Source organism: Triturus cristatus, chromosome 5_1 (genome assembly GCF_964204655.1).
Source record: "Triturus cristatus chromosome 5_1, aTriCri1.1, whole genome shotgun sequence".
NCBI classification, from domain to species: Eukaryota; Metazoa; Chordata; class Amphibia; order Caudata; family Salamandridae; genus Triturus; species Triturus cristatus.
The window spans coordinates 130599526-130613829 of NC_140587.1; the positions used below are offsets into that span (position 1 = coordinate 130599526).

General features: G+C 47.8%; 1 protein-coding gene across 2 annotated transcripts in view; it reads left to right on the plus strand.

Moving 5' to 3' along the window:
- The first annotated feature begins 5040 nt into the window (after positions 1 to 5040).
- GPT (glutamic--pyruvic transaminase) overlaps positions 5041 to 14304 on the plus strand; it is a 424858-nt gene continuing 415594 nt past the window's right edge. The window contains exon 1 of one of the 2 annotated variants that reach the window (XM_085604573.1): positions 5041 to 5421. The gene's annotated coding sequence lies outside the window, so the exon portion shown is untranslated. The other variant, XM_085604575.1, reaches the window with a different exon arrangement.

Below are 14304 nucleotides of genomic sequence, written 5' to 3' on the forward strand. Positions count from 1 at the left end.
TTAACTTGTTTTGACTTGTACTTAACCCCTGCCATGCACATGACGGAACCACGCCGTCATGAGCCATGGGCGGTGTGTGCTCATGACGGCGTGGTTCCGTCATGCTGTGGCCGCTCCGCCCACGCGGCACTGATTCCCCGCCTGTGCGGGCGAATTAATGAGTGGGCGGAGTCGTGACGGAACCACGCCGTCATGAGAACAGTTCGCCCATGACTCATGACGGCGTGGTTCCGTCACGAGCATGGAGGCGCGGCGCTCACCCCGCTCCCCCCCAGCGCCGCGGCGGAATTAGCGCCGCGGCCAAGGAGTTAAGTGGTTGTCTATTTATTTACTTATATACTATCGCACGACCCCCTCTGATAGGTCTGTAAAACTTACCTTTTGTCACAAAGTTTTGTCATGAATTTTGACCTTCTGTCCTGAATTTTTGTTCTGAATTTTGATCCTTTGCCCTGAAGTTTTGCACTCACCCTCCTGAATTTGTACCCATGCCAGTTGGTCACCCTAGCTCAGGGCACAAGCCGGGGGTACACGCAGGTACACGGCGTCCACCCACTCTTTTTACAGGGTGGACACCATCCACCCTGCCAAGACGTTTAGCCCCACAGAATATATGCTGAACGTGTCCTGTTGTAGTTCTCAGACACCGGGACACGTTCAGCAGCGCCTGTAGTTTGTCTGCTTCCGATTACCAGTAGCAACGTGCAGGCAGTGAAGGAGCTTTTTTTCACCGCCAGCTGGGTCGAAGTTAAGGGCCCATCAGACCTCCTTCTTTTTAATATCCTGACTGGAGGCCCTGGAACCTCACACTTAAATGTAAATGCCACAGAGGGGAAACAAAGGCACACAGCTTGTTATCCCATTCTCTTCACAAGTACTTAAGAGAGGTAGCTTGTGCCTTTGTTTAGTCCCTGCATATAAAGATGCATGCACCATAAGAATGTCAGTTGTGTTTGTCTGTCCCAGTATTTACACAATTATTATTTCAATAGCACTATTTTATTTCTTTTATAGCGTTACGCAACCCAATGCGGGGTGTCAAAGCTCTTTACGTAACATACACATTATACTTTGACAATACATCATGTACATGTGTAAATCGATGTACACGATGAGTGACATGAGACAGTGAGGGTTACAAGGGGTAGGAGTCACATGTCCTTCATTCCTCACTGTGCTATATTACGCGGATTACATTTTATGAACTGCAGGTAACAAAAGTATCTCTGTGTTAAAAGCAGTCGCCCACTTTACTGTCTACAGAAAATAAAAATCTGTCATCTGCGTTAGATGATGTGCTTTGCAGGAGACACACTTACCTTCTCTACTACTTTGATTCAAATCTGGGACTTCACAAAACACAGATCTCTCCAGCAAGTGCATCAATTTCCAGAGTTATCTCAGCATTATTACAATTCCCTGAGATTTACTGGGCACCTTCACAGCAGATGCATTAACACAATCAAATATTTTAAAATGCAGACTTTGCAACCAACTAAGCAGAACAGATCTACGGCATTGCTTCTCCTCGTTGCCAATTTCTTTGTGGCGGGGTTCATAAAATATTAATGTATTAGTTGAGGCATAGATTTTGCATCCGGATTGCACCACTTTTCGGGCACAACCCCAATGCAAAATCTAATTTATTAAATCTCATAATGTGCTAAATTACTCATGATATACCTGATAAACATATGTGTGAGGTCTTAATATCTGATGTCACTTCTTGTGATGTCACTTCCTGTGATGTCATGTGCAAAGACACGCGTCGTCACATCATGCGCTGTGATGGCATGCGTCATGATTTCACTTGCATACTGCCTAACCTGGTTAGTCCCCCCACTTCTTTTTTAGGTCTCGCCTGACCCTGCGCATGCGCTGGACTGGCGAGACTTTTAGTGAGGGCTCAAAAAATGCTACCATGGCCAGCCTAGAGCTACAGTGCATGTGCGCAGGCGCGCGCTTAGGAGCAGAGGCACCATATGGCAAACCTCATCATGCTCATTAAGCGCCCGCGATCACTTTCACTTTCGCGGCGCCCCTTTGATGTTCTCGTTCAAAGAACATCAAACATTAAAGAACATGTTGTTGTGTTAATGCTTTGCTGCGGCCGTTTGACTTACAATGTGCTTTCTCTTTCCACAAACTCGATGTTTGTGTTCCTTTATTTTGATATGCTTTTAGTATTACTGTCAGACACACAACCACACACACAACCACAACCACACACACAACCACATGCACAACCACACACACAACCACATACACACACACACACACAACCACACACCCACAACCCCACACACAACCCCCCACACACACACACAACCCCACACACAACCACAACCACACACACAACCACACACAACCACACCCGAACATACACACCACACACCACACACAATCACAACCACACACAACCACGCACACAACCACACACACCACAACCACACACACATAACCTCAACCACACACACACACAACTACACCCACAACCACAACCACACCCAACCACACCCACAACCACACACACACACAACCACACACACAACCACACACACAACCACAACCACACACAGACAACCACACACAACCACACACACAACCACACACACACCCACACACACACACACCACACACACACACACAACCATGACCACACCCACAACCACACCCACAACCACACAACCACACACAACCACACACAACCAAACCCACACAACCACACACAACCACACACACACAACCACACACAACCATAACCACACACAACCACACATACAACCACATACACAACCACACACACAACCACACACACCCGACCACACACACCCCACCACACACACACACAACCACACACACACACAACCACCCACCCACACAACCACCCACACAACCACACACACACACACAACACACACACAACCACACCCACCCACACATCCACACACACACCCACACCTACAACTGCACCTGCACCCACACCTGCATAACTAAATACTTAGAAGGTCCCAAAAGCGAGACATATAGGCTATGCCAATGCTTGTTTAGGACTTATGCCCTGCCCTAGCCCATAACACATATGCATCTTTTCTAGAGACACGAAGTACCCAACCGAAGACACTTCGGTGACATATCGAGTGACCCAACACATCTTGCGCTGTGTGTTGAAGCTGTTTGACACTCTGTTGAATCGTTGAGGCATCAGGTAACTGCGTCGGCCCTAAGGAGCTCTGATTCAGGAGCCGCTGAGTCAACCTTCTTCTCATGCGAGTGCACCGGCAGTCCCCCAGCCTGACGCCAGGTGGCAGGATTGCGCTCAGGAAGATGAAAGTGAAGCGCCAGTGCCAAAGGTTGTTTCGTTCACCTCGCTGATTAAACCAATTAGGGAATGTGTTTGAAATTCAAAGCCGCTTGGAGTATGCAGCATACCGGAGTACTATGAGATACAGTCAACTAAATTATAGCTCAACAGATGGGAATCATATATAGCGAGTAGAAGTCAAATAAATGGCATATTACGACATTGCAGATAAACTATGTGACATTAACTAGCTGTTCTGCACACATTTTAACTCACATGGGCAAAAGGCGTTCCAATAGAAAATACCGTTTTGTTAAGAAAGGAAACTACACGCATTCCTCATACGCTCATCAAGTTGACATCCACCCACAGTTGATCTGTTTCTCTGGCACGGAAGCCCGGCGGCGCCAGTGCATCGATGACAGCAACTGTCTCTTTTGTTTCTGACTGCTGCAGCCTTTGTAATGTTTCGGTCGGGACTCGACATATCAGTTAAGTCTATTGGTTTTCCAATGCTTGTTTAGATTGGGAACCTTGGCCATCTTCTCTTTAGTTTCAGAGTGGCCACGTAGTCACACTCTAGCGCCTCTGCGAGCACTTCTTCCCACAAGAACAGCGCTACTGGGCAGTATTAAACATCACATATACATTGTCCACGTGCCTCGCTAAGATGCATTTTAATGTTGAGAGGCGTCCGTCCTTCTCCCGCTCGAAGGGGCAGATTTACAAGCCCCTTGCGCCACGTTTGCGTCACTTTTCCCAAGTTAAAAACGACGCAAAACTGGCGCAAGGCCCTTGTAAATAAGCCCTGAAGTTTATAAAACCTTGAAAGGGTGGGTGCGCTCCTCGGAGCAGCGTTGGGAGCACAGAGATGCGATTGCAAGGCCAGGGAAACGAAACCTGTTCATGGCGATGGCTCTCTGCAGCCTCTTAAATTACATTTAATTGTGTGCGTCGTCTGTTTGTGGCTGCAGGCTAAAGTGTGTCCCTAGGCCTTAAACTGCTTTTATTAACACTATGTGAGCTGAATCGCCTCTCCTCTGTGATGCCCGAATACCTCACTTAACAGCGGAGCGGGGACCGCTTACATGTTGCAAAGTGCCTGGCACTGAGCTGCAGTCTCTATGAAACATGATTCGTATCAGTGTGAACTATTTACCGCTAGAATCTTTTTTAATGTTGGAATCTGCACATTGTGCAGCGGGTGGTGGATTGTGCACATTTGTGTGGAAAAGAAACAGTAGAACTGGGTGAGTTCGGTGTCCCTTGTTGGGGCCTAACTAGTTATATAGCATAGATGTAAAGGTCGTGACGTAGACGCTGTGCCACACCGGGGGTTGCAGTCTGAATACTGTGGTGATAAAATGAGGACAACCTTTGGTGGGTGCGTTCATTGGTTAAATCCACCATTTGTGGTGAGCAGTGCGGAGGTCGGGCTGACTCGGCCTTTCATCCTTCTGAGACAAAACAAGCACCGTTTATGTCGAGTAGCAATGACACTCGCCATCAGTTCCACGGAACGACTTCCTTTTGTAGTGTTTGCTCCATGTATACAGGCACGCACAAAACACTTCTTAAAGCACTATAACTAATGAGGCGCTACATAAAAATAACATCTTTCTGAGTACACGCTATCATTGTTACACACCCACTCTTTAAACTCAGATTATGGATTCTTTCACGGTGGGTGTGCGCTGTGCGGCGGGGGCATGCTGAGCCTGTCATGCGGCAGAGGCATGACTCTGGGGTGTGGAGAGAAGCCCCGCTGCTGGGCAGGAGTGCGGGCTAGAGTTACTCTCTGGGGGCCGGGATTCCAGCCGGACAGACGAGCCTCGGAAGAAAGGTCAGGCTGCAGGCAGCTTCCAGGCATCGCAAGGAGAGACGACACTCACTCACAGCCGGCCCCGCCCACCTCCTTGGGACTGACTTTATCAGCGGAGGGAGGTGCGGGAGGCTGGCATTGGAGAGAGGTGGCACGCCCTGGCACCGGAGGGCTGTGAAGAGGCAGTCTGCTGAGGGTGGCAGTGACCCGCAGGGCAGATCAGGCGGGCGCAGACCCAGACAGACAGCGAGCCAGTGACCTCGAGGGGGAGCCACGACCACCGTCCAGGGTTAAGGTCAGTGCCACTTGTCACAGTATGTGTGAGCTTGATCGTAGGCAGCAGGGCTCGGGTCCACGAAGTTCATGACCATTGGGAAGAGAGCGCGGCAGCTGTCACTTGAAGCCGGGGAGGTCAGCCCCGCTACTCGCGGGGGTATTTGTCTGGGTGGTTGGTAGTCATTTGTATCACTCAGTGGTGGATTCTAGGCTGGGACTGCTGCTTGTAAATCACTCTGGCGCCCTTCGTTGTTCATAAGTGGATCTATACGGCGCATGCATTAACCCACTGAGCTATCGACATACCTGTTGAAACGAACGAGCCAGCAGCCAGGAAACACCAGATCTTTGCACCATACTTTCTCTTCCAGGGGAACCTTATCAAACATCATACTCGCTGTAATAGGTTACAGGTAAGCAATGTATCCTTCTTTTACCCTAGTAAACTCACAGTCCTTCTTTGCACTTATGGAATATATCCCAGGTATTTTCTCAGGGACTTCTTTGCACTTTGTGAATTTACCCCAGTCATGGGATCCGTTGACGCACAACTCCTCTTTGAACTTCGTGAATCTAGGCTCCAGAGACGCACGGCACTTGTTTGCACTTCCTGAATTTATCCCGGTTCTGGGATCCAGAGACGCACGGCACTTTGCACTTCGTGAACTGAGGCTCCATAGACGCACGACACTTCTTTGCACTTCGTGAATTGAGGCTCCAGAGACGCAGGGCACTTCTTTGCACTTCGTGAAATTACCCCAGTTCTAGGCTCCATAGACGCACGGCACTTCTTTGCACTACGTGAATTTACCCCCGTTCTAGGCTCAATCAAACATGGCACTTCTTTGCACTTCGTGAATTTATTCCAGTTCTATGCTTCATAGACCCACGGCACTTCTTTGCACTTCGTGAATTTACCCCAGTTCTAGGCTCCATAGACCCACGGCACTTCTTTGCACTTCGTGAATTTACCCCAGTTGTAGGCTTTATAGATGCACGGCACTTCTTTGCACTTTCAATTTAACCCAGTTCTGGGATCCATTGATTTTTGGCATTTCTTTGAAGTGTGTTCTAGGCATCATAGAGTCACGGCACTTCTTTACCCTTTGCACATTTACTCCATTTCCTGGCTCAGTAGATGCACTGTACTATGTTGCACTTTGTGAATTTACCCCAATTCTAGGCTCCATAGAGGCACCGCATTTCTTTGCACTTCGTGAATTTACCCCAGTTCTAGGCTCCAAAGACGCACTGCACTTCTTTGCACTTCGTGAATTTACCCCTGTTCTAGGCTCAATTAAACACGGCACTTCTTTGCACTTCGTGAATTTACCCCAGTTCTAGGCTCCATAGATACACGGCACTTCTTAGCACTTCGTGAATTTACCCCAGTTCTAGGCTCCATTAAACACGGCACTTCTTTGCACTTCGTGAATTTACCCCAGTTCTAGGCTCCCTAGACGCACGGCACTTCTTTGCACTTTGTGAATTTACCCCAGTTCTAGGCTCCCTAGACGCATGGCACTTCTTTGCACTTCGTGAATTTACCCCAGTTCTAGGCTCCATTAAACACGCACTGCACTTCTTTGCACTTCGTGAATTTACCCCAGTTCTAGGCTCCATTAAACACGGCACTTCTTTGCACTTCGTAAATTTACCCCAGTGCTAGGCTCCATTAAACAGGCACTGCACTTCTTTGCACTTCGTGAATTTACTCCAGTTCTAGGCTCCATTAAACCCGGCACTTCTTTGAACTTCGTGAATTTACCCCAGTTCTAGGCTCCCTAGACGCACGGCACTTCTTTGCACTTCGCAAATTTACCCCAGTTGTAGGCTCCATAGACGCACGGCACTTCTTTGCACTTCGTGAATTTACCCCAGTTCTAGGCTCCATTAAACACGGCACTTCTTTGCACTTCGTGAATTTACCCCAGTTCTAGCAAAACACAGCACTGAGACCGCCCTCATCGCAGCAACAGACGACATTCGAACTCTACTGGACAATGGAGACACAGTCGCCCTCATCCTCCTTGACCTCTCTGCAGCATTCGACACAGTCTGCCACAGCACCCTTTTACAGCGCCTCAGAAACATCGGGATCCAAGGAAAAGCACTTGATTGGATCACCTCGTTCCTCACCGGAAGAACCCAGAGAGTCCGCCTTCCACCATTCAAGTCCGAGGCCTATGAAGTCATCTGCGGCGTACCACAAGGATCCTCACTCAGTCCCACCCTCTTCAACGTATACATGAGCCCCCTCGCGGCCATCGCACGCCATCACAACCTCAACATCATCTCTTACGCGGATGACACCCAACTTATCCTTTCTCTCACCAATGACCCCAGCACCGCCAAAACTAACCTACACGAAGGAATGAAAGAAGTTGCCGAATGGATGAAACACAGCCGTCTGAAACTGAACTCAGACAAAACTGAAGTACTCATTCTAGGTACGTCCCCCTCTTCATGGGACGACTCCTGGTGGCCGGAAGCCCTCGGAAAAGCACCCATCCCGACGGACCACGCACGGAACCTAGGCGTCATCCTGGATTCCTCACTCTCAATGAACAGACAAGTCAGCGCCGTATCCTCTTCCTGCTTCAACATTCTTCGCATGCTCAGAAAAACATTTCGCTGGATCCCCACCGAAACAAGGAAAACTGTCACCCACGCTCTGGTCACGAGCCGACTGGACTACGGAAACACCCTCTACGCAGGTACTACCGCAAAACTCCAGAAGAAACTCCAACGAATCCAAAACGCCTCAGCCAGAATCATATTAGACATCCCACGCAACGAACACATCTCTGGTCACCTCAAAGACCTCCACTGGCTACCCGTCAATAAGAGGATCACTTTCAGACTGCTTACCCACGCACACAAATCACTCTACGACATCGGACCAGCATGCCTCAACTCACGTCTGTCCTTTTACACCCCCTCCCGCCAACTACGCTCTTCCAGCCAAGCCCTCGCCACTATCCCTCGCATCAACAAGACCACCATGGGAGGCAGATCCTTTTCTTACCTGGCTGCTAAAACATGGAACTCTCTCCCCGCATACCTTCGCCTCACCCAGAACCACCTAGCATTCAGAAAGCAACTTAAAACCTGGATATTTGAAAGGTAATCCTCCTCCCCTTCCTAAGCGCCTTGAAACCCTATGGGTATGTAGTGTGCTATATAAGTTTTGTGACTTGACTTGACTTGACATAGATGCACGGCACTGCTCTGCACTTTCAATTTAACCCAGTTCTGGGATCCATGGATTCTTGGCATTTCTTTGAAGTGTGTTCTAGGCATCATAGAGTCACGGCACTTCTTTACCCTTTGCACATTTACTCCATTTCCAGGCTCAGTAGATGCACTGTACTATGTTGCACTTTGTGAATTTACCCCAATTCTAGGCTCCATAGACGCACGGCACTTCTTTGCACTTCGTGAATTTACCCCAGTTCTATTCTCCAAAGACGCACGGCACTTCTTTGCACTTCGTGAATTTACCCCCGTTCTAGGCTTTATAGATACACGGCACTTCTTTGCACTTTCAACAGTTCTGGGATCCATGAATTCTTGGCATTTCTTTGAAGTGTGTGAATTTAGCGTAGTTCTAGGCATCATAGAGTCACGGCACTTCTTTACCCTTTGCACATTTACTCCATTTCCAGGCTCAGTAGATGCACTGTACTATGTTGCACTTTGTGAATTTACCCCAATTCAGGGGAACGTAGATTCACAGCACTACTTTCCACTTTATTAATTAATTTGCCCCAGTTCTTTACTAGGTGAACTCATAGCGCTGGCCTTTTGAATTCGCCCCAGTTCTGCACAGGCGGCGTCACCACGTGTGTGCACTTCATGGACTTACCTATGTCTTGCACTCCATTAATTCACAGCTGTCGTACCCCCACCTGTGTAGTCATCAGCGTGTTTACCAGTCAGGAGGTCAGTGAGTGACGAACGCTGTGCTGTACAAAAACATGCAACATAAGACAGAGCGTCCCTCCGTCTCTCAAAGCGCTTAGAAACGTTGTAGTCGGAGCACTTTAAGAGTGCCAGCAGCGCTGCGTGCCCATGCGACGAAGTGTGTGTATTCGGCGTTAGAATGTACACAAAGGAGCGGTGCGCGTGCCCGCCTGGTAATCCGCTCCGGTATTTTAGAAAGGGAGAGAAAGAAACTCGTGTGATCTACTGAACAGCTGTTGAACTTGGGTGGACCCGGAAATATAATGTTTATTTTGAGCGAACCAGCAGTGTGCACTTAAACGTTTCCAGTCCCTACGGAGGGCGTGAACAGCTGTTACACCCTCTAAATAAGCACTATCTCCACCGAGCAGCGAAAGGGCCATTAACAACCATTAATACCCAGCAGCATCTGGGCACGGAGGTCTCTCCGATCTCCTACAGGTAGGCAGACAGAGTGGCTGTCTCCATCAGCGCCCTGTCTGGCTTCAGACTCGCAGTGAATATACCCTGATGCGGAGGGCTGTGTGCCGCGTGAATGCAAGCAGGGCTGGTTTTCCCTTCATCCTTGTGAGGTAGATGAAGAGTGCTGCTGGGTGTGGTCACTGTTACATGTACTAGCAGTGCCTCAGAGAGTTTCCGAGACTGAACCTAAAATAGGTGCAATATTTGGAAGAGAGACAGTAGGTTTCATTACTGTGAAACCAGAAATATTTTGGGACGCAGGGCCGGGCAAAATCCGTGAGTAGAGTGAGAGATTTCTTTTTGAGGGGTCACGTGAACGTGGTGATGGTGGGGGGGGGTGGGATCCAGACCTGATTTTTGATTGTCAGGTCTGCTGTTCCTTTTACTGCAAGTGGGGGAGTAAAATACAGCATCCAATTGGGATCAATGGGCCCCTCGGGCATCTGGGCCCCGGTGCCTCTGAAAATGGAGACTTGTGTCTCAGACACATTTTGTGAGCCCCAATGGGGTCGCAAAGGGCCTTCCTCATCAATATTCATGAGGCAGGCCGAAATTGCTACCCTTTGGGAATGGGCTGCAATCACAAGGATGGTGGCCTGCTCGGGACAGCACACCACCCTGTCTGTGATTACTTTTTAAATAAAGCAATGTTTTCTTTCAAATGCAGCCTTTTTTCTTCAAAGGAAAAGGGGATGCGTTTAAAATAAAAAGAAAGACAAGTTTTCTTTTCATTTGTGGTCCGTGGGACCACTGTCTACTCTTGAAAAATATTTTCGCATACATTCATAAAGGGGAAGGGTCTTGTGGTGACCCCTTCTCATTTGAGACTGGCTTACCACCTACTTGAAGTAGGTGGTAACTGCGATTGTTTTGCGACTGCATTTGCGGCCACAAAACACTCGCTATTAGGTAGGTACGCCCTTGGCATGCCTTTTTCCTAATAGCGACTCGCAAACCCTATTTTGCTAGTCAGTAATAGGTTAACGACTCGCAAAATAGGGTTTGTACATACTACAACCCTTTTTAGCTTTCGCAAATGGCCCGATTTTCCGCTAAAAACGGTCATACATCTGGCCTTTGATGCCACAGACGGTAGCAGCGTTGGGAGAGGCACAATGCATCACGCAGTCATCTTACGCCATACACCCAATGGAACTATTGCTCCTGATACAAACAGGTCTATGTTTGCACATCAGAGGCGTAGGGCAGTTACAGTGGCGACCAATCAGGGGCGCAGCTATCAATGTTAAAGCAGATGCTCCATCCACTTTAGGGGCCCATGGCATCCCAGATACAGATGTATTTTAATACCGAAACAGCAAATGGGTGGAATGGGGAGGCGTGGACACATTTTCCTGGCTTGTACCAGGGCCCTAGCATCCACCCATACTACGCCACTGTGAGCAATAATATAAACAGGGATTTTCTTGGTTTTTCTGGAGGCGGGATAAGGCGCTGAGGAGTTTTATAGTGCTTGGGCAGCAAGACACTTACATTTATATACAATTTATTCAACATCAAGATTATTCCAAGAGTGAAAGTTTGTAGGTTTTCTTGCGGTCAAATTTTTCTTATGCAGCTTTATTTCCACTTCACATGGCACTAACGTCTCGACAGATTTTACCATGTATCAGGAAGACATAATTCATGCATGCTTCATTTACATAGTTTTTCAGTGACTCTGATTGCAAAGGGGCATCTACTACCATGTTTCGACTCCTTTGCAGATTTGGGGTGGTGTCTTCCTCAGGTTGGGACTTACAGGGTAAATTGATGTATCCAGTAAGTACTGGTGGGTCTGTAAATAAAGGGAGTGCGTCTATTAGAAGGTTGGTGGTACTCTTGTCAGGGAGTGGAAACAGGTTCAAGAACATCTGATACCTCATTGAAACCTCTGATAAGGTTTGCAAGACTAAGCATGGCCCCAGTAACAAACCAAGGGAACTGTGTGTTCTTTTATATCTCAGCAAAGATAATGATTTAAACATGAAAAATAAAAGCAAAATATTTCCTATGCATTTTTGTTCTTGAGTGCACAATATTCGCTCCTATGCGCCAATTTGATCGTTTTGGGTGAATTCAATGTTCATGTTGCTGACCCTCCTTCCACTTTACCCACCCAGCGCGCTCACACTTTGGCTGGTTTTAATCTAATCCAACAGGGCCGGGCCCCTGCCCACCGGGCTGGCCACATGCTTGTCCCGACCTTTACCAATGTCTCTAAGTTTCAGGTGAATGATCCAGAGCACTTGTTATGGTCCCATCACTTTAGTATACCTTTTGTGTTTTCTGGTCCTCCCATACAGACTAGGAGAGCCCCTCCCCAGGATGTGAAAAGAAAGAGGTAGAATCTCTCTGAGGAGTCCCTGGCTCAGCCCCTCAGCTCCTCTCTTCCCACTTTATCAGGAGCAGTTGAATCTGACATCCTGCTGTTTGATAATTGGATTTCCACCTGGTTAGATTGCCTTGCTCCCTTTAAAAAGTATGTGGGAAAAAGATTGAGGCCATCCTCACCTTGGTGTTCCCCACTCTTAAGAACGGAGAAAAGTTTGTGCAAAAAACTCAAGAGCAATTGGAGGAAATCGTATGACTCCAATGGTAAGACTCTCTATAAAGCAGCGCTTAGGAGCTTCCGCAAAAAGAATCGTATTGCTATGCAAGAATATTTTGCACACCACATGAAGTCAGCAACTAATTCGCATAAGGAAGTATTTAAAACAGCGAATGCGTTTGTATCCCCTGAAGGGACAAAAACTGCCAAGATCCGCTCTGCTGAATTTTGCGAACAAATGTTGGTCTTTTGTGATGAGAAGATTCTAAATGTATCCTCTACCGTCACTGAGTCTCCGGCCTCAGCACTTGTGGGCAAGAGGGCAGCCATTTCTTGTGTTTCGTCCTGTTACAAGTCAGCATTCAGTGAATGCTCCCTGAACGAGATATTAAAATGCAAGTCCGGTTCTACGGATTATGTCTGCCCTCCACATATTTTCAGACTTATGGCTCAGCATTTCAACCCCCCGCTTAATAAAATATGGAATGTCTTGCTAAGGTCTAGAATTTTTCCCTCATGTTGGAAACAGGCATCTCTTCTGCCATTGCTAAAAAATCCTAATGCCGACACAAGTGTGCTGAGCAACTACAAGCCGATATCTCTCCTTCCAGCCCCTGCAAACATTCTGGAGAAATTGGCCAATCAACGTCTGTCCAATTTGTAGAGGCCACGTCTGTTCTCCATGACTCGCAGTCAAGCTTTTGAGCTGGATTTGACACAGAGTCAGCTCTTCCGGAGGTGCAGGGTTTCTCCTACCTGGCTGCCAAGACGTGGAACTCCCTCCCCATCCACCTCCGCCTGACCCAACACCACCTCTCCTTCAGGAAGCAACTCAAGACCTGGCTGTACGAGCAGTAGCGGACCTTCCCCCCCCCAAGCGCCTTGAGGCCCTCCGGGTGAGTAGCGCGCTATACAAATGATTGATTGATTGATTGATTGATCAGGGAGAATCTAGACTCGAGCGAGCCTGGCGTGGCGCTGCTCCTTGATTTGTTGGCGGCGTTCAACACTGTATCACATTCCATTTTGTTGAGCGGACTCAGCAAGGTTGGCATCCTGGGCAAGGCTCTTTTATGGATCAAATGCTTTCTGGAGGGTAGAACCCCAACGGGTGTATTTACACCCGCTTTCTTCATCTCCTAAACCTTTGGTATGTGGTGTCCCGCAGGGCTCTACTCTGAGTCCGCTCTTGTTTAATCTTTATCTTTCCCCCTTGACGGATCTCATAGAATCGTGGGAGTGTCGTACGCCGATGACAGTCAATTGATTTTTTCCTTCTAGGATGACACAGACATTTTTTTGCAATTTTAATGATAAACTTAGAGGAGTTGTGGCTTGCAGGGATGGACATTGCTTGAAACTGAAATCTGATAAAATCTGGTGCCACGGGTCCAGATAAATGTTTAGATTTATCAATCGCTTCACTAAGAGAAACAAAAGGGCATGGGATGCTCTCACTCCGAGCCGGACACATAGCTGCCAAGTTTTCAGATTGCTTATATATGACATTTTCATAGTTTCAGCGTACTTAGCCACATTCAACCACTAACTGTCTGACACTTAGAGTGACCCTTGTTCACCAGTAAAATCAAGCATTGTCGCCCCCGGAAACAGATAAACATAAGAAATGACACCTATTTGAGCAAGAAGAAGCTCTAAAAAGATCTTGAAATTGCTGCAAAGCACCTGAAATGGAAGGGCGCGATTCTACTGCGGCTTGGGAAGCCGACCCTGCTCTAAAAGAATTGTGTAACCACACTCTAGTCACATCCTACACAAGTTTACACCCGTTCTGACCACCACAGCTGCTTTCAGAAGCACAGACAAAAAACATCACTGTAAATTTGCCAGATCATGTTTGGGTGCGGAACAGCTTATTGCAACTTAGATTTGCAAACCATCTGGTTTTTTAAAATTGTAAAC